The following is a 25958-nucleotide window of genomic DNA, read 5'->3' on the forward strand; positions in this document are numbered from 1 at the left end:
TCCTCAGTGGAGAATCCAAAGCCCTCAATCATGGTACCCTTCATGAGGTCATAAGATTCTGCATCTTGTCCAGAGAGTGTGAGGAGTCTATCCCTACACTTTCCTGTGAACATTTCCCAAAGGAGAGCACCCCAGTGAGATCTGTTCACTTTTCTGGTTACACAAGCCCTCTCAAAAGCTGTGAACCATTTGGTGATGTCATCACCATCTTCATATTTAGTTACAATCCCTTTAGGGATTTTCAACATGTCAGGAGAATCTCTGACCCTATTTATGTTGCTGCCACCATTGATGGGTCCTAGGCCCATCTCTTGTCTTTCCCTCTCTATGGCTAGGATCTGTCTTTCCAAAGCCAATCTTTTGGCCATCCTGGCTAACTGGATGTCCTCTTCACTGGGGTTATCCTCAGTGATTTCAGAGGTGTTGGTCTCTCCTGTGAGGGAACCAGCATCTCTGACTATTATTTTTGGAGTCAGGGTTTGAGGGACCCTGTTCTCCCTAGATAGGACTGGTAGGGGGGAATTTTCCTCCAAGTCACTATCCTCTTCCTCTGAGTTGCCACCCTCAGAGGGGTTGGCCTTTTCAAACTCTGCCAAAAGCTCCTGGAGCTGTATTTTGGTAGGTTTGGGGCCCATTGTTATTTTCTTTATTTTACAGAGTGACCTTAGCTCCCTCATCTTAAGATGGAGGTAAGGTGTGGTGTCGAGTTCCACCACAGTCACATCTGTGCTAGACATTTTGCTTCTAAAAGTTGGAATACTTTTTAAGAATCTAAAACTGGTTCTAGAATCTAATTCAAACTTTTACAAACTTTTAAACTCTAAAAGAAATGCTAAACAGGATCTAACACAAGGCCCTAGCAGGTCTTTTAAGAATTTAGAAAACTTTTCAAATTGCAAAAATCAATTTCTAATGACAATTTTGGAATTTGTCGTGTGATCAGGTATTGGCTGAGTAGTCCAGCTAATGCAAAGTCTTGTACCCCACCGCTGATCCACCAATGTAGGAAGTTGTCTCTGTATGTGCTATTTCAAAGTAAGGGATAGCATGCACAGAGTCCAAGGGTTCCCCTTAGAGGTAAAATAGTGGTAAAAAGAGATAATACTAATGCTCTATTTTGTGGTAGTGTGGTCGAGCAGTAGGCTTATCCAAGGAGTAGTGTTAAGCATTTGTTGTACATACACATAGACAATAAATGAGGTACACACACTCAGAGACAAATCCAGCCAATAGGTTTTTGTATAGAAAAATATCTTTTCTTAGTTTATTTTAAGAACCACAGGTTCAAATTCTACATGTAATATCTCATTCGAAAGGTATTGCAGGTAAGTACTTTAGGAACTTTAAATCATAAAAATTGCATGTATACTTTTCAAGTTATTGACAAATAGCTGTTTTAAAAGTGGACACTTAGTGCAATTTTCACAGTTCCTAGGGGAGGTAAGTATTTGTTAGGTTAACCAGGTAAGTAAGACACTTACAGGGTTCAGTTCTTGGTCCAAGGTAGCCCACCGTTGGGGGTTCAGAGCAACCCCAAAGTCACCACACCAGCAGCTCAGGGCCGGTCAGGTGCAGAGTTCAAAGTGGTGCCCAAAACGCATAGGCTTCAATGGAGAAGGGGGTGCCCCGGTTCCAGTCTGCCAGCAGGTAAGTACCCGCGTCTTCGGAGGGCAGACCAGGGGGGTTTTGTAGGGCACCGGGGGGGACACAAGCCCACACAGGAATTTCACCCTCAGCAGCGCGGGGGCGGCCGGGTGCAGTGTAGAAACAAGCGTCGGGTTTGTAGTGTTAGTCTATGGGAGATCTAGGGATCTCTTCAGCGCTGCAGGCAGGCAAGGGGGGGGTTCCTCGGAGAAACCTCCACTTGGGCAAGGGAGAGGGACTCCTGGGGGTCACTTCTCAAGTGAAAGTCCGGTCCTTCAGGTCCTGGGGGCTGCGGGTGCAGGGTCTCTCCCAGGCGTCGGGTTTTGGATTCAAGGAGTCGCGGTCAGGGGAAGCCTCGGGATTCCCTCTGCAGGCGGCGCTGTGGGGGCTCAGGGGGGACAGGTTTTTGTACTCACAGTATCAGAGTAGTCCTGGGGTCCCTCCTGAGGTGTTGGATCTCCACCAGCCGAGTCGGGGTCGCCGGGTGCAGTGTTGCAAGTCTCACGCTTCTTGCGGGGAGCTTGCAGGGTTCTTTCAAGGCTGCTGGAAACAAAGTTGCAGCCTTTCTTGGAGCAGGTCCGCTGTCCTCGGGAGTTTCTTGTCTTTTCGAAGCAGGGGCAGTCCTCAGAGGATGTCGAGGTCGCTGGTCCCTTTGGAAGGCGTCGCTGGAGCAGGATCTTTGGAAGGCAGGAGACAGGCCGGTGAGTTTCTGGAGCCAAGGCAGTTGTCGTCTTCTGGTCTTCCTCTGCAGGGGTTTTCAGCTGGGCAGTCCTTCTTCTTGTAGTTGCAGGAATCTAATTTTCTAGGGCTCAGGGTAGCCCTTAAATACTAAATTTAAGGGCGTGTTTAGGTCTGGGGGGTTAGTAGCCAATGGCTACTAGCCCTGAGGGTGGGTACACCCTCTTTGTGCCTCCTCCCAAGGGGAGGGGGTCACAATCCTAACCCTATTGGGGGAATCCTCCATCTGCAAGATGGAGGATTTCTAAAAGTTAGAGTCACTCCAGCTCAGGACACCTTAGGGGCTGTCCTGACTGGCCAGTGACTCCTCCTTGTTGCTTTCTTTGTTCCCTCCAGCCTTGCCGCCAAAGGTGGGTGCCGTGGCCGGAGGGGGCGGGCAACTCCACTAAGCTGGAGTGCCCTGCTGGGCTGTGACAAAGGGGTGAGCCTTTGAGGCTCACCGCCAGGTGTTACAGCTCCTGCCTGGGGGAGGTGTTAGCATCTCCACCCAGTGCAGGCTTTGTGACTGGCCTCAGAGTGACAAAGGCACTCTCCCCATGGGGCCAGCAACATGTCTCTAGTGTGGCAGGCTGCTGGAACTAGTCAGCCTACACAGACAGTCGGTTAAGTTTCAGGGGGCACCTCTAAGGTGCCCTCTGGGGTGTATTTTGCAATAAAATGTACACTGGCATCAGTGTGCATTTATTGTGCTGAGAAGTTTGATACCAAACTTCCCAGTTTTCAGTGTAGCCATTATGGTGCTGTGGAGTTCGTGTTTGACAGACTCCCAGACCATATACTCTTATGGCTACCCTGCACTTACAATGTCTAAGGTTTTGTTTAGACACTGTAGGGGTACCATGCTCATGCACTGGTACCCTCACCTATGGTATAGTGCACCCTGCCTTAGGGCTGTAAGGCCTGCAAGAGGGGTGTCTTACCTATACTGCATAGGCAGTGAGAGGCTGGCATGGCACCCTGAGGGGAGTGCCATGTCGACTTACTCGTTTTGTCCTCACTAGCACACACAAGCTGGCAAGCAGTGTGTCTGTGCTGAGTGAGAGGTCTCCAGGGTGGCATAAGACATGCTGCAGCCCTTAGAGACTTTCCTTGGCATCAGGGCCCTTGGTACTAGAAGTACCAGTTACAAGGGACTTATCTGGATGCCAGGGTCTGCCAATTGTGGATACAAAAGTACAGGTTAGGGAAAGAACACTGGTGCTGGGGCCTGGTTAGCAGGCCTCAGCACACTTTCAATTGTAAACATAGCATCAGCAAAGGCAAAAAGTCAGGGGGCAACCATGCCAAGGAGGCATTTCCTTACAGTCAGCTTCTAGATCTGGTGTTGATAGACCGCCAAACATACATCTCGCTTCTATGGTGGAACAGTATAAATTTAAACCAAGGGCGGCCTTTCCAAGACCCAGTGCCACAATACGTCATAACGACAGATGCTTCCATGACAGGGTGGGGAGCACACCTCAATCAACACAGCATCCAAGGACAATGGGACATACATCAAAGACAGTTTCACATAAATCACTTAGAACTGTTAGCGGTATTTCTAGCGCTGAAAGCATTTCAGCCCATAATAACCCACAAATACATTCTGGTCAAAACAGACAACATGACAACAATGTATTACTTAAACAAACAGGGAGGGACGCACTCGACACAGTTGTGTCTCCTTACACAAAAAATATGGCATTGGGCGATTCACAACCACAGCCTAATAGCACAATTTATTCCAGGGATTCAGAACCAGTTAGCAGACAATCTCTCTCGGGATCACCAACAAATCCACGAATGGGAGATTCACCCCCAAGTACTAAATACTTACTTTCAAATTTGGGGAACACCTCAAATAGATCTATTTGCAACAAAGGAAAACTCAAAATGCCAAAACTTCGCATCCAGGTACCCACAGGATCAATCCCAAGGCAATGCTCTATGGATGAACTGGTCAGGGATGTTTGCGTACGCTTTTCCCCCTCTCCCGCTCCTTCCATATCTAGTAAACAGGTTGAGTCAAAACAAACTCATACTAGTAGCACCAACATGGGCGAGGCAACCTTGGTACACAACACTACTAGACCTTTCAGTAGTACCTCATGTCAAACTACCCAACAGACCAGATCTGTTAACACAACACAAACAACAGATCAGACATCCAAATCCAACATCTCTGAATCTAGCAATTTGGCTCCTGAAATCCTATAATTCGGACACTTAGACCTCACACAAGAATTTATGGAGGTCATAAGACAAGCTAGGAAACCTACCACTAGACACTGCTATGCAAATAAGTGGAAAAGATTTGTTTATTACTGCCATAATAATCAAATCCAGCCATTACACGCATCTCCAAAAGATATAGTAGGATATTTACTACATTTACAAAAGTCAAATCTAGCTTTCTCTTCCATAAAGATACATCTTACCGCAATATCAGCTTACCTGCAAATTACTCATTCAACTTCATTATTTAGAATACCAGTCATAAAAGCGTTTATGGAAGGCCTAAAGAGAATTATACCACCAAGAACACCACCTGTTCCTTCATGGAACCTCAACATTGTCTTAACACGACTCATGGGTCCACCATTTGAACCAATGCATTCTTGTGAAATGCAATACTTAACGTGGAAAGTTGCGTTTTTAATTGCCATCACATCTCTAAGAAGAGTGAGTGAAATTCAAGCTTTTACCATACAAGAACCATTTATTCAAATACACAAAAATAAAATAGTCCTACGAACAAATCCAAAATTTTTAAAAGGTAATCTCACCGTTCCACTTGAATCAAACGGTAGAATTACCAGTGTTCTTCCCACAGCCAGATTCTATAGCTGAAAGAGCACCACATACATTAGACATCAAAAGAGCGCTAATGTACTACATTGACAGAACAAAACTAATTCGAAAAACAAAACAACTATTTATTGCTTTTCACAAACCTCATACAGGAAATCCAATTTCTAAACAAGGCATTGCTAGATGGATAGTTAAGTGCATTCAAACCTGCTATATTAAAGCAAAGAGAGAGCTGCCTATTACACCAAAGGCACACTCAACCAGAAAGAAGGGTGCTACCATGGCCTTTCTAGGAAATATTCCAATGAACGAAATATGTAAGGCAGCAACATGGTCTACGCCTCATACATTTACCAAGCACTACTGTGTGGATGTGTTAACTGCACAACAGGCCACAGTAGGTCAAGCTGTACTAAGAACATTATTTCAAACTACTTCAACTCCTACAGGCTGAACCACCGCTTTTGGGGAGATAACTGCTTACTAGTCTATGCACAGCATGTGTATCTGCAGCTACACATGCCATCGAACGGAAAATGTCACTTACCCAGTGTACATCTGTTCGTGGCATTAGTCGCTGCAGATTCACATGCGCCCACCCACCTCCCCGGCAGCCTGTAGCCGTTTAGAAGTAGATCTTGAACATTTGTACATTTGTAAATATATTTCTTTAAGCTTCATTATGTACATACGTATTCACTCCATTGCATGGGCACTTTTACTAGCATACACAACTCCTACCTCACCCTCTGCGGGGAAAACTTTCTAAGATGGAGTCGACGCCCATGCGCAATGGAGTCGAAATGGGAGGAGTCCCTCGGTCTCGTGACTCGAAAAGACTTCTTCGAAGAAAAACAACTTGTAACACTCCGAGCCCAACACCAGATGGCGGACTGTGCACAGCATGTGAATCTGCAGCGACTAATGCCACGAACAGATGTACACTGGGTAAGTGACATTTTCCATATTTTGCTTTCACTGCTGCGTCTACTTTTAAACGTGTGCTTCCAATCTACTAATTTAGTCTCTCAGGAATTTGTGGGTGGGGAATTAATAACAATAAATGTCTTCTTTGAACTCAGAAGTGCATTCCAGAGAGGTTCTGTAAGCTCCGATAGGAGATAAGTGGGAAAGCAGAACATTATGGCTTAGTCAGCAGTTTTGGGAGTCAAATTAGTGGATTTCTTAGTGCACAATTTAAAAGTGTAATTTTTTTTTGTTGTTTAGAGAATTACAGAAGCAAGGCAGACCATGTTTGAAAATGCATGTGAAGTTAAACTGCCTGATGGTGCTGTGAGAAACATGTTTTCTTGCTGTGATAAAGTATATTTAGAAAATGTGCCTTTTGAAAGCAATGATGTTCCTTTTGTTCTTGACAGAAGGGTTTGGATACTTTTATCTGCTTACAGAAAAATGCAGGAGAAATATAGGCAGTTAGAACATGAAAATAAGAATTTACGTGAGCAAATTAGCCAGATCACATTAATGCAAGATAATGCGGAAAGCTATAAAACTGCTGTTTTAGAAGAATCTGAATTTTCTCATTCCAGTAATGAGGGGCTTAAGACAGCTGTGAGCCAGTCTGAGCCTCCGTGTGAGCCGGGCTTTTTGGCAGTTGAAGTGCATTCCTTAACTGATAACACGGAGAACAGAGCTCAGAATGTGATTTACGAGGTAGTCGCAAAATGTGCAGTTACTGGCACAAGTAAAACTAAAGATTTTAGAGTTTCTTACTGTTTGCACTAAGCAAGAGACAGAGTTTCATTAGCTTGTTTGATTTTTGGAAACAGTATAGCCCTCATCTGAGAGAAATATTAACACTTTGGTATAAAGTCACTACGAAAAAATATAAGCAGCTGCGCGCTTGTGATTTGGCAAATGAAATAATTCAGACTTTAGGTTTTTGCGCAGTGCAAGAGGGAAACACTGATTTACATGTAAATCAGGAACAGGGGAAGAAAAGAGTGCCCCTGCAAGACTGGGCTAGAGTCACTGCAGCCCTACATGAACAGGTGCCACAAGCCCCTTTTCATGATGTGGAGAGGGTGCAGGGAGTACCACAGGTAAGAGTCACCAGTGAAATTGAGTGCACCATTTGAATTTGTGTCCCCTGAGGATAAAAAGCATGTTTGTTTGACTAATGATTCATTGACTGAAGAGCTGTTTTCTAGCACAGGAGAAGGAACAGCGTTGTACAATGTGTGTCAGACTTTAAAGCAAGAGCTGTTTGAGATGTCATTTTTACACTGATTCTTGGTTCACTGCCAATGGTTTAGCCGTTTGGTTTTCCACATGGCTTGTACATAACTGGTTCAATTCCCTTGCAGACGTTAAAGAGAACAATTCAGAGTCTGAAGTGTCCACCCAGAATTCTGACTTAATGGGGATGGCTAAGTGGGTGCACCAGAAATGTGGACAGCTGGGAGAAAAAGCCACTTACAGATCCTACCATGTTTCGCCACTGACCCTGAGTGTGCTGTGTGGTCTCCCTTCAGGTGTGTGCGTGTGGGGTCGGGGAAGGGACCGAACCCCCAACCTGAACCTGATTGAGTAAAGTGCAAGCACCATTTATCCAACTAGCGCCTTCAGTTCAAGTACAACTTGTTTGATTACATTCTTCCACTGGAACTAAGCAACCATAACAGTTAACTGTCTGTTTTTTTTCGTGTGGAACTCTGACTTTCACTTACCTTCCAGCAAACCTTTCAGGTGGACCGTGCACCTTTACATGAGTAGAACTCATGCTACATCAAATTGCTATTTTAGAGACACAGTTGAATCAGAGTATATACGTTTCAGTCTTTTCTGTGTAGCTGTATCTGATGTGAAAAGTTATGAGATCAATATGTTAATCCACTTCCATTGCTTTACAGTGATTGCTTTTATCATTCAAATCTGATTTGCTTATAATGTTTTTTGTTGATATTAGTTTTTTTTGCTTTTGTTTGAAATAAGAGGTATGTGAAACAAAAATTCATTGGTCATAGGGTGGAATGTGATGCTAATAAGTGGGAAAGCAGAACAAGTACCCAATGTGTTACTTACCCACTGAGTCACTATACGCCCTATATGACCACTTCCTGTGGTAAGTGGGCATAACACTGTCTCCGAGATCCTACTTCTGCCATCACCAAGATAAATTTCGTGTCCATATCAGGCAGCTCACTGTAGAGGTGGAAGAGAGTGGACACGCCTCTTTGACCGCTAATTTTCCTCCCTGTCCAGGTGCCAAATGGGCCCTGAGTCGGGGTGGGGTGGTCAGCATCTCCTATGAGGGAAGCCAGATCCGCATACCAAGGGAGATGGGCTGTTGAAGCCTCCTGCCTTGGAATGCAGATTTTAAGGTCATCCTGTTGGGAGGGGTGTGTTAACACCCCTGCCAGAGCAGGCTTTGTTCCTGACTGCCCATGAGTGGAGGCTCTCACCCTTGGAGGACAGAAACATGTCTGTAGGTGGCTGTCTTGTTTTGAATAGTCAGCCAGCACACCAGCAGTTGGTAGGTTTTTCACGGGGCACCTCCAAGGTGCCCTCTTGGTGCGTGTATTGATAAATCCGTCACTGGAATCGGTGACGGGTTATTAATATGAGATGTTTGATACCAAACATCCCTAGTTTCAGTGAAGTCATCATATAGCTGGGGAACTCGAATTGACCAGTGTTCAGCACGTACTTAAAATGTCTTCCCTGATGACTTACTATGTCTACAAATTGGCAGATACATAGCAAGGACATTGCTACTCTTGCAGATATGTCCACAATGTAATTTAATGCACCCTGCCTTAGGGTTGGAAGACCTGCTGTAGGGGTGACTTACATATATTGCATGCAGTGTTAGTGGGTATGGCACACAGGCTGTGTGCCATGTTTTCACTTTTAGCAGCACCCAGACACGCAGCTTGTAATGGCAGTCTGCATTAACTAGGTGAGGGGTACCTGAGGGTGGCACAATACATGCTGCAGCCCTTGGGGGGCCCCCTTTGGTAGCCATGCCTTAGGTACCTCGGATACTATTTACTACAGACTTATAGGGGTGGCAAAGGTATTGCCAATTGGGGAACAATTGTACAGTTTTAGGGAAAGAGATCCGGCACTAGGGACCTGGTTAGCAGGAACCCAGTGCACTTTCTGTCAAAATTGCATTGAATACCAGGCAAAACATGTCAAAAAGGGGCACTTTTCTTCAGGGCTGTACTACACGAAGACCTACAGGAAGGGGCCTCTCACCAAATGTTTCAGGGAACCAGTTTAACAGCACCCCAGCAAAAGTGGCCATTCTAACAGCAAGGACGCCAGTCCTTTTGGGGAAGAACAAGGGGAAGAGGGCAACCTCAAAGAGGAGGTACAACCTCCACCAGCAAATGACTCAAAGGACAATCACAACCTCTTGCAAACAATGCCAGCGAGAGAAGACATAAAACATCACAACCTCTCCCACCCAACAAAAGTGAGAGGCAGAATAAAAAACTTCCTCCAGTAGTGGAAGAAGATAATGTCAGACAAATGGATATTAAATGTCATAAAATTCGGGTTTTGCTTAAAATGGTTAATGACACCTCCAGCAGGGAGACCAAAAAATAAATCTGATAGTGACTTCTAGCTGCAGATTTCACACCTTTAGAATTTCATGGCGTCAGCTTGGAATCCAGAACTTTTGCAGAGCTATACCCTTGCACGCACCGTTGGGAGGCATCATTCGGATCTGCATGTTGTTGTTGGAACCGTCTGTGACGTCACAGTCGCCTATAAATGCACCACCCAGGCACATGTACATCAGTTCTTTTCCTTCCGTACCAGTTGAAGCACAGATCCAAAACAGAGCTATCCTTTGTCTTTTTTTGACAGGCCTTTTTCAACATTTTTGTCAACACTTTTTTTGTCTGTGCAAGATGACTTCAAGGAAGACTGGGTTCAAGCCTTGTGGCGCCTGCCACCGTGCCATATCGGTGACGGACCCCCGCCAGGTATGTCAAGTTATGTCTCTGGTGCCTTGACCAAGACCATGACTCAAAATCGTGTGTGGACTGCCAGGCCATGGCTCTGAAAGCTTTGAGGGAGCAGTCCTTGAAGCTAATGGCCCGGCAGTCGACGTCGCAGGCACGACTTCTCAGAGGTCACTAACCTGGTCGAGGATGAGGTCGCAGGACCGCTTTAGGAGCCCCAAGACTTCTTCCTCCCACTAGAGACTGGACACCTCTTCAGATACTGGCATGCTCGCACCTCCTACTGTGGCTTCGGAGGAGGGTGCACTGTATGCAATGGTGGTACACAGGGCAGCTGAAGTCCTGGACCTTGAGCTTCCCTCTGTGCAGGTCAAGACTAACATCTGGACGGAGATGCTTCAGCCGGGGACTTTATCATCAGAACTGATGTTGCCCTTTAATGAGGCCCTCACCGATGTGATGGGAACTTGGTCCAAACCCAGCACACGGGCACCTGTAAACACGACAATTGTCTGCCGCCATCAACAGGTACCGGGCGACCCTAGCTTCCTCACGTAACACCCCACCCCGGATAGCTTGGTGGTCCAGGCCTCCACTTTCCATGGCGCCTTCCCTTCCACTCCCCCAGATAGGGAATCCGAGAGGTTGGACCAATTGTGGAAGAAGATGTTTTCTTCCGCCAACCTGGCATTGAAGTCGGTAAACACCTCATGCTTATTGGGCTGTTTTTCCAATACTTTATGGGATACGGTGGCACAGGTGCTGCCTCAGGTCCCGGAGGACGCGTGGGCCAATCTTTCAGGCAGTCAAAGATGGGAGAGATGTAGCCAAGTTTACCATCAGGTGTGGTTTGGACACAACATACTCACTGGGTAGGGTGATTTCCTCAACTGTGGCCCTTCAACACTACGCCTGGCTACATACCTCTGGCTTTTTGGGGGATGTCCAGGCAAACCTTATGGACATGCCCTTCGATGGGACCTGCCTTTTTGGTGAAAAGGCAGACTCGGGCTGGAGGTTATAAGGACTTCCAGGCCGCAGCCAAGTCCTTGGGCCTCTTGGCAATCCCTCTCAACAGTCTGTCTATTGCCCCTTTCAAGGCTTTGGAAGGGGCATGGCACCACGCAATCCACAAACTAGCCACTGTCCTCCGCCAGGCTAACTTCTTCTGCAGGGACCCAGTCATGGTGCCTTCAGACCCAGGGAGTCAGGCCATAAGTCGTCCACCACCTAGACCATACCTCTACAGCGTATAAGCCCTCCTACTATGATTCTACAAGACCATGTACATCCAGTTGAAAGGAGGATTCAATTTCATCTCCCTCACTGGCTCCCTCACTGGCGGTCCATAACATCAGACAAATGGGTCTTGCAGACCATACAGAAGGGATATTCCCTCCGTTTCCAGGCTTTCTCTCCCCCAGTGCCTTCCTCAAAATAACGGCTGATGGAGGATCACTTGATTTTGCTCGCGAGGACTTTGTGGCTCTCCTGGCCAAGAGAGCCATAGAAAGGGTTCCAATATCAGAAGTAGGCAGTGGTTGTTATTCTCGCTACTTTCTGATACCCAAAAAGAACAAAGGCCTTTGCCCTATTCTGGATTTTCAGACCGTCAATCTCTTCCTCAAAAAGGAGAAATTCTAAATACTCACTCTGGCTCAGGTCTTGTCTGCTCTAGACCAAGGAGACTGGATGGTAACCTTGGACTTGCAGGATGAGTATTTCCATATCCCCATCCTACCTGCCCACAGGCATTAGCTGCGGTTCAAGGTGGGCCGGGCCACAAGCACTTTCAGTTAACCATGTCCCCTTCTGCCTCACCAGTGCCCCTCAGGTGTTCACCAAAGTGATGGCGGGGATTGCAGCTCATCTGCGCAGGTTAGGGGTTTTAGTTTTTCTCTACCTCGACAACTGGCTGGTGAAGGCTCCTTCGCCCCAGGCTGTCGTCACCCACCTTCAGACTACGGCGAACCTTCTCCATTCGCTGGGGCATACTATAAACATGCCGAAGCTACATCTGACTCCCTCTCAGATGCTCCCTTTCATCTGAGCTGTTATGGACACAGTGCAGTTTCGGGCCTATCCTCCCGAGCAGCAGGTCCAGGATATTCAGGTTATGATTCTGATATTTTGGTCTCTATCCTGGATTTCGGTGAGACAGACTCTGAGGCTGCTGGGCCTCATGGCTTCCTGCATCCTGTTAGTAAAACATGCCAGATGGCATATGAGGGCTCTGCAGTGGGACCTAAAGTTCCAGTTGGCACAGCATCAGTGGAATCTCACGAGTTCTCAGAGGGAACTGCAAAAGATGAGCAGTGGTGTTTAGTGAACTGCGATTGGGTCAGAGGCAACCAGACCTTACAGTAGTGACAGATGCGTCACTTCTGGGATGGGGCAGCCATCTGGGAGAGGTGGAGATCAGAGGCCTCTAGTCTCCTGTGCAATCCGGACTCCAGATCAACGTACTGAAGCTCTGGGCGGTCCGACTAGCATTGAAGGTATTTCTTCCTGTTGTCAAAGGGAAGATAGTGCAGGTCTTCACGGACAACACCACTGCAATGTGGTACTGCAACAAGCAGGGCTGTGTGGGGTCATGGACCCTTGGTCAAGAGGCCTTGCGTCCCTGGACATGGCTGGAACAGCAGGACATAATCCTGGTGGTTCAACACCTGGCAGGGTCTCTGAACACCAGCGAGGATGAACTCAGCCATCAATGTCTAGCTGATCATGAGTGACATCTCCATCTGGAGGTGGCAGAAAGACTCTTTCAGCAGTGGGGAGATCTGTTCACCTCCGAAGGCAACGCGTAATGTCAGCAGTATTACGCTTTGGAGTTTCTAAGGCAGCACTCACTCAGCAATGTTTTTCATTGCGAGTGAAGCTTAGGCCTCCTGTATGCCTTTCTGCCCATACCACTTCTGCCCAGAGTTCTCGAGAAGATCAAATATGACTGGGCCCAAGTAATCCTGGTTGCTCCGGCCAGGGCACCAAGAGTTTGGTAACCCGCACTTCAAAAAAAGAGCATTGATCCTCCAATCGGGCTGCCCCTTCGCGAAGATCTTCTGTAACAGTGAGCAGGGGAAGATTCTACACCCAAACTTGTCAACTCTCCACCTTCATGCGTGGAGATTGAGCGGCAGCAGTTGACAGCCTTCAAACTTCCTCCCGAAGTCTGTAAAGTTATTCTGTCAACCAGGCCTCCCTCCACCAAGACGGTATATGCCTGCCATTGGAAACGCTTTGTATATTATTGTGCAGAAAGATCCATTGATCCTCTTTCTGCTTCTCTCTCTGACATTCTTCTCTTTGTCTTAACCCTTGCCCATCAGGGTTCTGCATTGGGCACTTACAAAGGGTATCTTTCCGCCTTATCGGCGTTCCTTCGGCTGCCCAATCAGCTGTCATTATTCAAATCTTCTATTATAAATAGATTTCTTAAAGGGCTTGTACATATGTATCCTCCTACACCCTTTGTCATGTCTCGGTGAGATTTAAATCTGGTCCTCACTTTTCTCATGTGTGCTTCCTTTGAGCCAATCCACAACTGCCCCCTCCGGCTGCTCACCATCAAGACAGCCTTCTTAGTGGCAATAACATCTGCTAGGAGGGTGAGTGAAATGCAAGCTCCCTCATCTAAAGCCGCTGTATCTCACCATGTTCCCAGACAAGGTGGCACTTCTAACTCGTGCCTATTTCCTCCCCAAGGTGGTGACCCCATTTCACCTGGATCAGAACATCACCCTGCCCACCTTTTTTGCATCCTTCTAAGGAAGAGGAGCAACTCCACCAGCTGGACCCAAAAAGAGCTTTGTCGTTCTACTTTGACTGCACAAAAGAGTTCCGGGTGGATGACCAACTCTTTGTGGGGGTACCTAGGAGCAAAGAAAGGTCAGGTATTGCAGAAATGAGCCATTTCACGCTGGGTCGTTCTCTGCATTAAAATCTGCTACGCGCTGGCCAAGAAGCAGCCTCCTGAGGGGTTCAGAACTCATTCCAGCAGGGGCAAGGCTGCTACCACTGCATTAGCACAAGGTGTTCCAGTCCTGGATATCTGTCAGGCAGAGAGGTGGGCATCCTTGCACACGTTCGCAAGACATTACTGCCTGGACAATCAGGTTCGCCAGTTCGGTCCTCCAGGACTTTTTATTGTGAGAAGGTCTGTCTGTAGCCAGGAGGTTATGGCTTGGGTATCTATTATAAAGGTAAGGAATCTACCACTAGAAGTCTCTATCAGATGAACAAATTACTTACCTTCGGTAACGCATTATCTGGTAGAGACTCTAGCTGCAGATTCCTTACACCCACACGTGCCTCCTCGCTCTGCGGACACTTCTGCTAGGGTTAGGGAATTGTCCCTTTCAGAGCCCTAGTTTTTTAGCACAGACACTCTGTTGGTTCTTTTCATGGCTTTGCACTTCTGGTGTGAACGTTTGTGGAAAAGTAACTCATGTACGCTCTGACCGTGATCTCACAGACGGCTCCAACGATGCCATGCGGATCCAAGAGACACCACCTGATGGCGAGCGGAAGGGTATTGCTCAGCAAAAGTTCCAGATTCCAAGCTGACGCAGGAAATTCTAAAGGTAAGGAATATGCAGCTAGATAGAGTCTCTACCAGATAACGTGTTACCAAAGGTAAGTAACTTGTTCAGTACACTCAAAGAAAGAAATCTCTCGTCTACTGAAATAATTGAAGGAATTGCTGGAACAGAGAGCAATAGAGAAAGTTCCAAAACAGAGATCAACAAAAGAAATTACTCAACATATTTCCTAATACCAAAGGTAGATGGATCTATACATCCAATACTAGATCTCAGATTCAGAAACAAATTTATAAAAACACAATGATTCAAGATGACAACCTTACATGAGGTTATCCCACAAAAGCAAAAAGGGGATTACACAGCATTAATAGATCTGAAGGACGCTTAATTGCACATCCTATTGAATGCAAAGCACCAAAATACCTGAGATTTCTGTTCAACAAACCCCACCTCCAGGTCACAGTACTGGCGTTTTGTAAAAAATCAGTTCCAAGGGTCTTTACGAAGTGCCTAGTGGCAGAAGCAGCTCACCTCAGAAGACAAGGAATATATGTCTACCTTTACCTAGACAGCTGATTGGTAAGAGCAAACTTGGGCAAAAAGTGCCAAGAACATATACAACAGGTATTAATTATATTATTCACACTGGGTTTCTCAATAAACCTAGAAAAATCCTGCCACCTCTCACGCTTCTGTTCCCTCCATGCGGTGTTCCTAGGACCACCAGCACAGGCTCCCCAGCAATCCTGGTGCTGCTTTTATGCCAAACATTGCATGAAAGCAGCGTCATGATTGTTCTGAGCGGCAGTCACAGCCCTGGGGTCTGTGCAGTTTCTCCAGCTCGGCTGTTAAAAGCGAGGCTGGAGATATTTAAGTGCACATGTGTGTTTGGCCGGCCTGAGACAGCCAGCCAAACACACATACATGCGCACTGAGTGCACTCTCTCCTAATCCTCCTCCTCAACCCGTTGCCCTGCCCACCCCTCCCTGTACTGCTGGCTGAGCCACCAGCTGAAAGATAAAACAATAGTGCAACTATTGTTTTATTTTTCATCTCCTGGCTCTTGGCCAGGATGGCGATGCTCCTTCGCCATAGCCAAGGAGCAGTCCCTGTACTACGCTCAGAACCAGATTCTTTAAGCGTCAATAGTGGCCTACACAAGAGGTCACATAGGAAGAAGTTTTTTCACAGCTCCAGCAGTCAAAGGATTTTTGGAAGGAGCTAAAAGAAAAGCACCACCAAGGAAAGTACCTGCACCCACATGGAACCTGAATGTGGTCCTAACTCAGTTGATGAAAACGACCTTTGAACCTCTACATAAAGCCACACTAAACTTGCTCACATTGAAGACCAAATTTCTGGAGGCCATAACACCTCATCGCAGAGTGAGTTGTTTACAAGTACTCACTATCCAAGAACCATACATACAAATTCACAACAATAGAGTAGTCACAGTTCCACATTAATCAACCTAGACAAATACCAAGTTTCTTCCAAAACCCAAAGAATCAAGCAGAGAGAGCACTACATATACTAGACTCAGGGGGAGTAATAATGTTCTACATTGAAAAGACAAGGACAAACAGGCAGCCAAATCAGCTATTTTTCTCTTTTGCAGACAATAATATATGGAAGGCTGTGACAAAAAGGATTAATGCCAGGTGGATCACACAAATCATTCAACTATGCCACACAGGGCGAAACTAAATTCAACCCCAAATGCACACTCAACAAGGAAAAAAGGAGCAACCATTGCCTTTCTAGCAAACACACTGTTACAAGATATATGTATGGCAGCAACATGGTCTTCGCTACACACGTTCACAAAGCATTACTGTATCAACATTCAAATGAACAAATAAGCTCATGTGGGACAAAAAGTGCTACAACATCTGTTTAAAAATTTAAACCCATCTTCATCCCAACCTCCGAAAAATAACAAACTGTTAAAAAATCAACGCACAGCATGTGAATCTAGAAAAGAGTCATGCTGCAAAACAAATAGTTTCTGACCTGTATGTGTAGTTTTGCAGCTTGAAGAATTTTGTGAATTCACACGCAACCCACTCGCCTCCATCAAGAAGATAGAGAATGGAAAAAAAGAATCTTAAGATGGCGACCAAAGGTGGGAGCTTCCGGAGGAGGAGATACGACATCAGAGGAAACACCAAATGAGCAGATCTATTGACGCCCAACAATAACAAAAACAAACAACAAAGGAAGGAGTAAAAAAAAGACTAAAAAGTTGGACGATTCCATACCCAACCACTAGATGGCAGAATATTGCACAGCATGTGAATCCAGAAAATTCTTCAAGCTGCAAAACTACACCTACAGGTAAGAAACTATTCGCTTTGCGCATTGTATACCCTGATTTTTAACTTTACTGTTTTTACTGGCCATTTAACTCTGTTCACTTTGCCCCAGCTAACCAGTGGTAAAGTACCTGTGCTCCTCCTTTAAACTCAATGAAATAATTTATACTCCTAACTGGAGTATAAATGTACCCATGGCCTGTAAATTAAATGTCATTATTGGACTGCATCACCTGTTGGATCATCTACTGCAGTTAAAAATTAAACTTGGCTTCAGACCTACCATTGTAGCTGGACTGTGGTAGTTTAAGCACTGCAGTTGGGCCAGTCAAAAACCCCTTTAATAGGACAAAACCTCCCTTTTAAATATTAATAAGTTACCGCTATGTAGGTCTTATCCCCCATGGGGCTAATGTCTGGTATTTAAAAGTAGGACTGGTAGAAATGTAATGTTAACATGTCCTTACAGTGACTAGCACCCAAAAATTATTTTTTCATTGTGGCAGGCCTAGTTGTTCTATGTAGAAACCAAGAGCACAGATTAAACATCCTGATACTGTAACTTGGGAATGGGACACCTAGAAAAATAAACAACTATTTTTAATAACTTTAAAAAAATCTAATTCAGCGGTGAAGTTGGATGTGTAATAAGTATTAAGGAAATGCAACTTTTAAAAGGTTACTTTTTCCCTGTCTGAAGTTCCTGGAGGCAAACTTTGCATTAGCTCTCCCATTTCTGTCAGCGAGTAATTAGCATTTAAATAGGTGTGAAAAAGGTGTGGTGCCTTCCAGAAGCATTCAATAAACTGACCTTAAGGGGCAAATATGACTCTCCTGATCCTGAGAATATCCTAGGTGGGGCGGTGAGCATCCTTTTTTTACATTACAGTGTCCCAATCCTGCTTGGCATGTCTACTGGCTTTATGTATAACAATGGGGATGTACTTAAAAGGAAGGGAAACAGGATGCCAAAACACTGCTTTGTTCTACCAGACATCTGTCTCTAGGTTTATTGTGGCAGTGACTGGCCCAAATTGGATTTTAGTGTTCAATGTGGAAGGACAATAGGATTACCGTAATACAATCTATACACACACAGCCCTCCGAGCTCATGTTTTATTGTGGCCAAAGACTTTCATCATTTTGGAAATGCTCAAAGTGCCCCCAGGATATGTAACCCCATTTGTTAAGTTGTGCCTAGGAGTCATTCCCACCCACTAGCATGTGCCAGACATAAATGTGGCATCTCCAGGCACCCCTTGAGAACACTTCTGGACCCTTGGAAGATTAGTAGAGGAACTGAACGTGTTGTCTGAGAAGTGCCCTCAAAGACTAAATTAGCTCTCCTTCTTGCTCTCAGAACAAAGAAGACAACCCCAAGGGTCGTTAGGCTGACCTCTGGTTAAAGTTACAGAGACACAACAAGCAGCAAGAGGCCTTTTCCTAAAACTACCAAGCTGACCAGTGGCAACATAACCTGGCGTGGACCTTGTTGTTTGGCCTCTGTCTGACGCCCTGTGAGTTTTTAAATGATTCCCCTCAGGACTTTGGGGGCTTTAGAAGCGTACTCGTCTCATGAATTAGGACTTAAAGGACTAAATACAGAAGGTAAAGACTTTGACCAGGAAGAACTAGGTTGGCATCAAATTGTGCCTAGGTTCCGGTCTACTTTAACCATTGACCATCATTGGCACATTGTTTTTGGTGGTATTCCAACTTAAAATCTTAAACACTCATATCTTGAGTTCCTCTCATTGAATTGTTGTAATTTTATTTATTACGTTTTACTCTGTTTTTCTAATGTACTTAGGGACGTTTATTTTTTGTTTTCCGATTTTATTACAGTTTTGGCTCTGCATAAATATTTTATTCATTGCCCCATGGTAAGCTTGTCTGCCCTGTACCATAGCGACCAGAGGATTGAACTCAGGTTAATTTAGTGACGTTCTGGGTTCACCTTGAGAAAGGCTGTGATTATTCTTGGAGGTGTGTAGTCACCCACTCTAGATAATAATCAAATTTCTTTTATTAAGGAAAAACAGAGATAAAAAGGGAGGAAGAAGTAGGTACAGCTGGACGTGAAGAAAAGGGAGTGAGCAACATGTGAGGTGAGGGTCTAGGAAGAGCTGATGAGAGAGAGAGAGAGAAAAGACAAGGAAGATGGAAAATGCTGTAAGAGGTGTAAGGATAGCTCCAGATAGGCCAGGAAGTGGAGAAATGATAGCTTTTGGGGGGGGGGGGGTGTTACTGAAAATTCTGGACCCGTGTTATAAACATCGTCGTATCACAACGATTTTGGTATCAGCAGACCGAGAATGGTTAGAATAGTATGCACAAGCATTGTATTCATATTCAGGTGACGAAATCACCCGAATATCAGAGTTTCCGTCCTGAAACTCTGAGGTTCCATTTAAACGACAGCCATTTTGTGATTGCCCTCACATAGGCCAATGACTAATGCTGAAAACGAGTCTGAAGGACACGTACATCTTTGCTGACTCCTCTGTGACCTGGGCAAGCTGACTCCACTGCCTGAAGCCAAACCTGTTCGGCCAGTTTCATTCCCAGTGGCTGAATGAGATTAGTATCAAGGCACAACCCATCATAAAACCTTTAATCACACACAAACCATGCCTAATCTTACACACACCTGTCCCTGTTTCTTTCTTTATGACTTGCTTTACAAGGAGGAGGTGCCTGTTTATATTGGGGGTCCGTCGATATCTGATGAAAGTGTACTGAGCCTTGCCGGGTAATTGATTGAGGGCTGGACAAACTGAAATATGGCTTGTCATCATAACCCTGCTATTTCTTTGTAGTGAAAATATGTGAATGGTCAACTGTAAAATAAGGAATGTTTGCCTAAAGCATAATATTTTGTATAAAAGAGAAGGTTAGCTTTGCAAGGGAGCAGTCTCCTGAGAATATACACTGTGTTGTACTTCTAGGATACCTGTTACTGGCTGCAGCCAATAAACAAGATCTTTGACTTCACCAAGAAGACTCTGTGTTTCTGTAGTCTGAAACAGGAAGGACTCGAAGTCTTAGGGTGTGTTCCCTGGCACCACTGGGTTCTGAAAAACCCAGTACTTCAGTTGGCGCCCAACGTGGGGCGATTTCAGCGGTACCGGTCCAAGCCAGAGGTTCGTGAGGAGCTTCGTGTGAAAATTCTGGAGGGAGGCAGCCACTTCATCGACCGCTGTATGTTGACGTGGTCCGAAAGTCTTTACTGCGAGGTTCCCCGCTTCCCGACGGCTACGAAGGACTGCTGCCCTGACTATCGCCCTGTTTTGGACCCTTGATGGTTTGGTAGAGCGAAACGATAAACGAGTCTTCTGGTGACGTCATCGATACCTCAGTTAAGTATAAGTGGAGCGTCTCCCAGTCCTTAGTTTGGTTCTTAGTTTGGTATCCCCTTGGGATCTTTGATTTGGAACTTGCAAGTACCAAAGCCGAGGGATTCGTGTATTCACGAGACTATCGTATTCGAAAATCCTTTGAAGTTTGACGCTAGACTGGAGAGCGAAGATGCCTGGTCTTAGCAGACATGGAAATTTGTTTTGTCTTGGTTATAATAGGGATTCCCGATTGGAGGACTCGTGTCCGGTTCCTCCGATTGGAACTCCAACCTATGAACTATATGTGAAACATGGCATAGGCCCCCTCACATATAATGAAGTATGGATCCGATACACCAGGAAAGATGGTGTTTTAAAATGGCCCCAATATGGTAGTTTTGACACAGAGATTCTGGATAATCTGGAGGTTAAACTTTTTAAGAAGAAAGCCCGGCCAGCGATGTTTGACTCTTTCCGCCTATGGCGTAAGGAAGCCAAACAGAAGGAAATTAAATTAGCAAAGAGAAATAAGAGGGAAGAGGGTATCTCGATAATGCAAGCTGCCATGCAGTTTAAAGATGATGAAGAAGAACAGATGAATGAGCAGTTGCACAGGCAACGTAAAATGGTGACCGATAAATGTTATCCAGTTTTTCCGCTTCTTCAGCAAGATGCAGCAAAAGAACTTGAGAAAGATCCTTTAATGTCACACTTGTTGAGTTCGCCACCCCCTTATGCGCAGAATGCTACAGCACCTCCGCAACCTTTAGCTGTGCAACCTCCGGTTATTGTGCCTCAGGTTCTTCCACAGCCACCAGCTCCTCTTCAGTTGGCTCCTACTACTATGGCGCAGCCCCTTCAAGGGCTGCCGACTTCGCTACCTGCTCCATCTGTACCTCCTACAACTTTATGTACTACATCGACTGCCTCTTCTGGTGTTCTTCCTGATACTGCCTCTGAGTCTGCCTCTGCGTCTGCCTTGCCTCCCTCTGTTTTTCCTCCTGTTCTTTCATCAACTTCTCCTTCTGTCCGACAGAGAATGACAGATACTGTTGCCAGCCTTATATTTCCTCTCTTTGGGTCGTCTGGTGTGACCCCAGATTCGGAGCGTAAGCAGTCGCGTAGTCAACTGCCTAATTCTCGAGAGAGAGAAATGTTTGACCGTATGGCGCGTAAATGGGTTGTTTACCCTTCAAGATACGATGTAGAGTCTGTTATGGATGTCTTCTGTCAATGGGAAGCACCGAAACAAAGATACGTTTTTGAGAAAATGTGTGCTTTCCTTTATGAGGAATTGGAGGATAATGATTTGGAAACAAATCCGCCTGATTTGTGCCGTGTACGGTTTGAGTTTGCAGAGGGCACGATTGTGGGTTCCGATGTTGAGAAAGCAGTTGCGACGTTGTTGTCCTTTAGGAATAAGGATCCTTCTCAGTCATTGTTCGAACATGACTCCTCTGTTAAAAAAAAGGTGCAACAGTACCCAATGAGAGAAGTCCCTTGGGTATGGAAGGACGCCGTTGCGGCTGATGTTGCTAATCAAATTGATGCTGCCCCAGCTCATTTTCAGCGTGTTTGGGTACATGTTCCGTGGAAGCGAGCTGAAGTTTTAGCCCTTAAGCAGACTTTGCCTGATCCCCGTAAAAACCCTGCAGGGTATTATAAGGAATTATCACAGACTGCAGACTCATGCATTATGAATTTAGCCGACATAGACATGTTATTTGGGAATGTTCCACAGCCTTTGTGGGGATTGATTCGCCATACAGATCATGCGCAAGAGTTAGGTGACTCATGGGCTAATATTAGTGCTGCAAATGATAGACAAGTTGGTGGTGCCAAGCCTGAGCCTTTGGTAGCAGAACTGCCTGCTAGGATCATTACTTACATGAAGACTTTAATGCCTGCGATGCGTGTGAATTGGGATAAACTATCTGCATGTAAGCAGAAGAAAGATGAAACAGTGTCTGATTTCTTCACCAGGTTTGAGGAAACGTTTATCGACCACAGTGGTCAAGATATGAGTACAGAAGGTGGTCAACAGTTGTTCGTCGACAAGTTTATGCACAATTTGCTTGCCGAGCTGTGTAAGAAATTGAAGGATTCAGAGAGTTCTTGGGCCGTTTCCTCTTCAGCACAAATATTGGCTACTGCACAGTACTACGAAAATAGGGATAAAGATGAGAATGATAGAGCAGACAAGAAAATTAAGAATTAAAGACGAAGGTTCTTTTACAACAGGCGTATCCGCCACGTGGTGGTCAGAGTAACTATCAGCAACCTCAACAGTTCCAGAGAAACTCGCAAAGGTTCGAGTTTTCTCAACCACGTGTTCCTGTAGGTCCCAATCAGTGTTCATATTGTAAAGAAGAGGGTCATTTCAAGTATAGTTGTCCTATTTTGTTACAGCGTACGAATGGTGCTTCTGGCGCAAGAGGTCGAGGTGTTCAACAAGCTCCTAGAGGTAGAGGACGTGGACGTTTTCCCAAGAACACGCGTTCCTTTCCGTCTCAAAACTCAATGAATAGTTTTGACCAGCAACATAACGCGTCTGGTAGGACGGCTCAGTACTATGCTGATGACTACTATGCAGAAGATGAGAACCTGGAAGGTAATAATTGCTAGGACAGCCATAGACGAAGAGAGGGAGTTTTTTTAGTTCCAGTAGATCAGAATGGACCTTATGTTAAGGTGATTACATCAGGTGTGTCGGAGCCTTTTTTGTTGGATACTGGTGCTACAAAGAGTTCTATTATGCACTCAAAACTCCCTGGCGCACCTTTGTCTGGCGAGATGAATGTTTCAGTAGGTTTTTCTGGCGCCCCGGTTAGGAACCCGATTTCTAGTCCTATGTCCCTTTCTGTTGGACCTTGTGAATTGGAAGCACCCCTTATTCTGACGACAGGTTGTGGTGAAAACTTGTTAGGATTGGATTTGTTGAAAAGATTGTATGCGACATTATATTGTTCTCCTTCTGGAGTACAACTTACACTGGGTAGGAAAATGGTCTCTCCAATGTATTTGTCGAAGGATAAACTTCCGACCGAATTGTTGTTTCTTCCTGATATCATTTGGGCTACTGGTCCTAATGATGTGGGTCTTTTAGAAATACCGCCTTATGTTGTGACATTGAAAGCCAATGTTAAATTACCACGCATTCAACAATACAAGATCTCTAGTGAAGGTGAAAAGGCATTGCTAGCGATCATTTATGATTTAATTGAAAAAGATGTAATTGAAGAGACAAGAGGCAACATTTGTAATAGTCCTGTTCTGCCTGTTTTGAAACGTCTGACCCCTCTAAGCCACCTGTTTACAGGTTTGTGATTGATCTTAGAGAGGTAAATAAAATAGTTGTGCCACAGTTTCCAGTTCCTTATATCACTGCCATATTAACTATGATTCCAGCTTCCGCCACCTGGTTCTCGGTGATTGACTTAAAGAATGTTTTCTTCAGCATCCCGATTGCGGAGGAGAGCAGGGATATTTTTGGCTTCAGTTTAGGAGGCCGAAGTTTCCGCTTCAAACGCGCTCCTCAAGGCTACTGTGAAAGTCCATCAAAATATAGTCAGGCTTTAAAAACACAGCTTGATGCAATTGTTTTACCTGACGGCGCTACCCTTATTCAGTACATTGATGATTTGCTAGTGGCTACAGATACTGAAGAGATTTGTAAAGAAGCCACCTTGTCGTTGTTGCGTCATTTGTCTGATTTACATCACAAAGTGTACCTTTCAAAACTGCAATATTGTCGACAAGAAGTGACCTACTTAGGTCATCTCTTATCGAAGGAGGGAAGGAAACTGACCTCATAAAGAATTCAGGCAATTGCAAAATTGAGTGTGCCAAGGACACAGAGAGAAGTACGTGCTTTCTTGGGCATTACATCATACTGCAGACAATGGATACCAAATTTTTCTTTGCTGGCCAAACCTTTGGTAGCATTGACCTATAAAGATACACCGAATCCCGTTCCGTGGTCTGAAGATTGTCAGAAAAGTTTTTCCGAATTGCCTAATGCATTGTGTTCGGCTCCTGTGTTGGGTATCCCCGACTACAGTAAGCCCTTTACACTGTATGTCCATGAGAGAGAGGGTTGTGCATTGTCAGTGCTGACACAGTCTTTTGGAGACAAGCAGCGCCCATGGGCATATTTTTCGTCGACTTTGGATCCGGTAGCTAAAGCATTGCCGAGTTGCTTGAGAGCCACAGCGTCAGCAGCTGTTTCTATTCGACAGTCTGCTGGGTTAGTGATGAATAATATGTTGATTGTGATGGTTCCACATGCAGTGGACACGTTGTTAAACAGGACCAAGACACAGCATTTAACTAGTGCTCGATTGTCAGGTTACGAGTTGACACTGTTAGCGAGTCATGTGCACATAAAGAGGTGCAATACGTTGAATCCAGCCACGTTATTGCCGATTTCAGTAGAGACAGATGATGTTGAACAACATGATTGTTTTCTTAGGACAGAAGAAGAAACGAAAGGGAGAGTAGATCTTAAAGATACTCCTCTTGTAAAGTGTGATGGTACCTTATGGGTGGATGGTTCATGCTTCAAGCTTCCGAATGGTGATACGACTGCAGCATATGCTGTCACAACTTTGCATACGATTGTTGAAGCTGCACGTATACCACATAATTCAGCTCAAGCAGCAGAGCTGATTGCACTTACGAGAGCGTGTGTGTTATCGAAAGGAATGAAAGTGACCATATATACCGACAGCCAGTATGCGTTTGGAGTGGCCCATAGTTTTGGACGATTGTGGAAAGAACGTGGGTTCCTGACTTCGCATGGAACTAAAATTCAGCATGGTCAGTTGGTGAATGAGCTTCTTGAGTCACTGACCTTGCCATTACAAGTTGCGATTGTGAAATGCAGTGCACACAAGAAGGTTACTGATGATGTCGGTCGTGGCAATGCATTTGCTGACGAAATCGCAAAAGAAATAGCAAAAGATGTGATGAATCGAATGTATGTTGCAGGCCCCGCAAGATGGGTTGGTGACGTTGGAATGTGTGAAGATACGATAGAGGGTGTGAAGTCTCTTCAAGCTGAAGCTTCAGAGAAAGAGTTGAATGTGTGGAAAGAAAGTACGGATAAATTGGATGAAAATGGTTGTTGGGTTGACTTGTCAGAACATCAGCGATGGTTGTTACCCGATGCGTATGTGCTTGCAGTGGTGACAATGGCTCATGGAATGGCCCATATCAGTGTGAAAGGGATTTGTAAGTTGTTGGCTCCAGTATGGCAAAATGCTGGAATTCCTAAATGTGCAGAGAATGTGGTCAAGAATTGCATGGTGTGTCTGAAATACAATCCTGGTAGGGGAACCCCAACTCCAGCTGGTCATTTTGCACCTCCAACGTATCCGTTCGAGGTTTTGCAGCTAGATTTCATCCACATGGAAAGGTGCAACAATCTGAAATACGTACTCGTTGTTGTTTGTGCCTTTTCAAGATGGGTAGAAGCATATCCCTTAAAAGACAACACTGCCTTATCCACAGCTAAAGCCCTTGCCAAAGAATTCTTCCCTAGGTTTGGAATGCCGAGAATGGTCTGGAGTGATAATGGGAGTGAATTTGTGGGTCGAGTGATGAAAAAAGTATGTGAGGGGCTAGGTATCCAGCAAAAATTCCAC

Source organism: Pleurodeles waltl, chromosome 10, assembly GCF_031143425.1.
Source record: "Pleurodeles waltl isolate 20211129_DDA chromosome 10, aPleWal1.hap1.20221129, whole genome shotgun sequence".
NCBI classification, from domain to species: Eukaryota; Metazoa; Chordata; class Amphibia; order Caudata; family Salamandridae; genus Pleurodeles; species Pleurodeles waltl.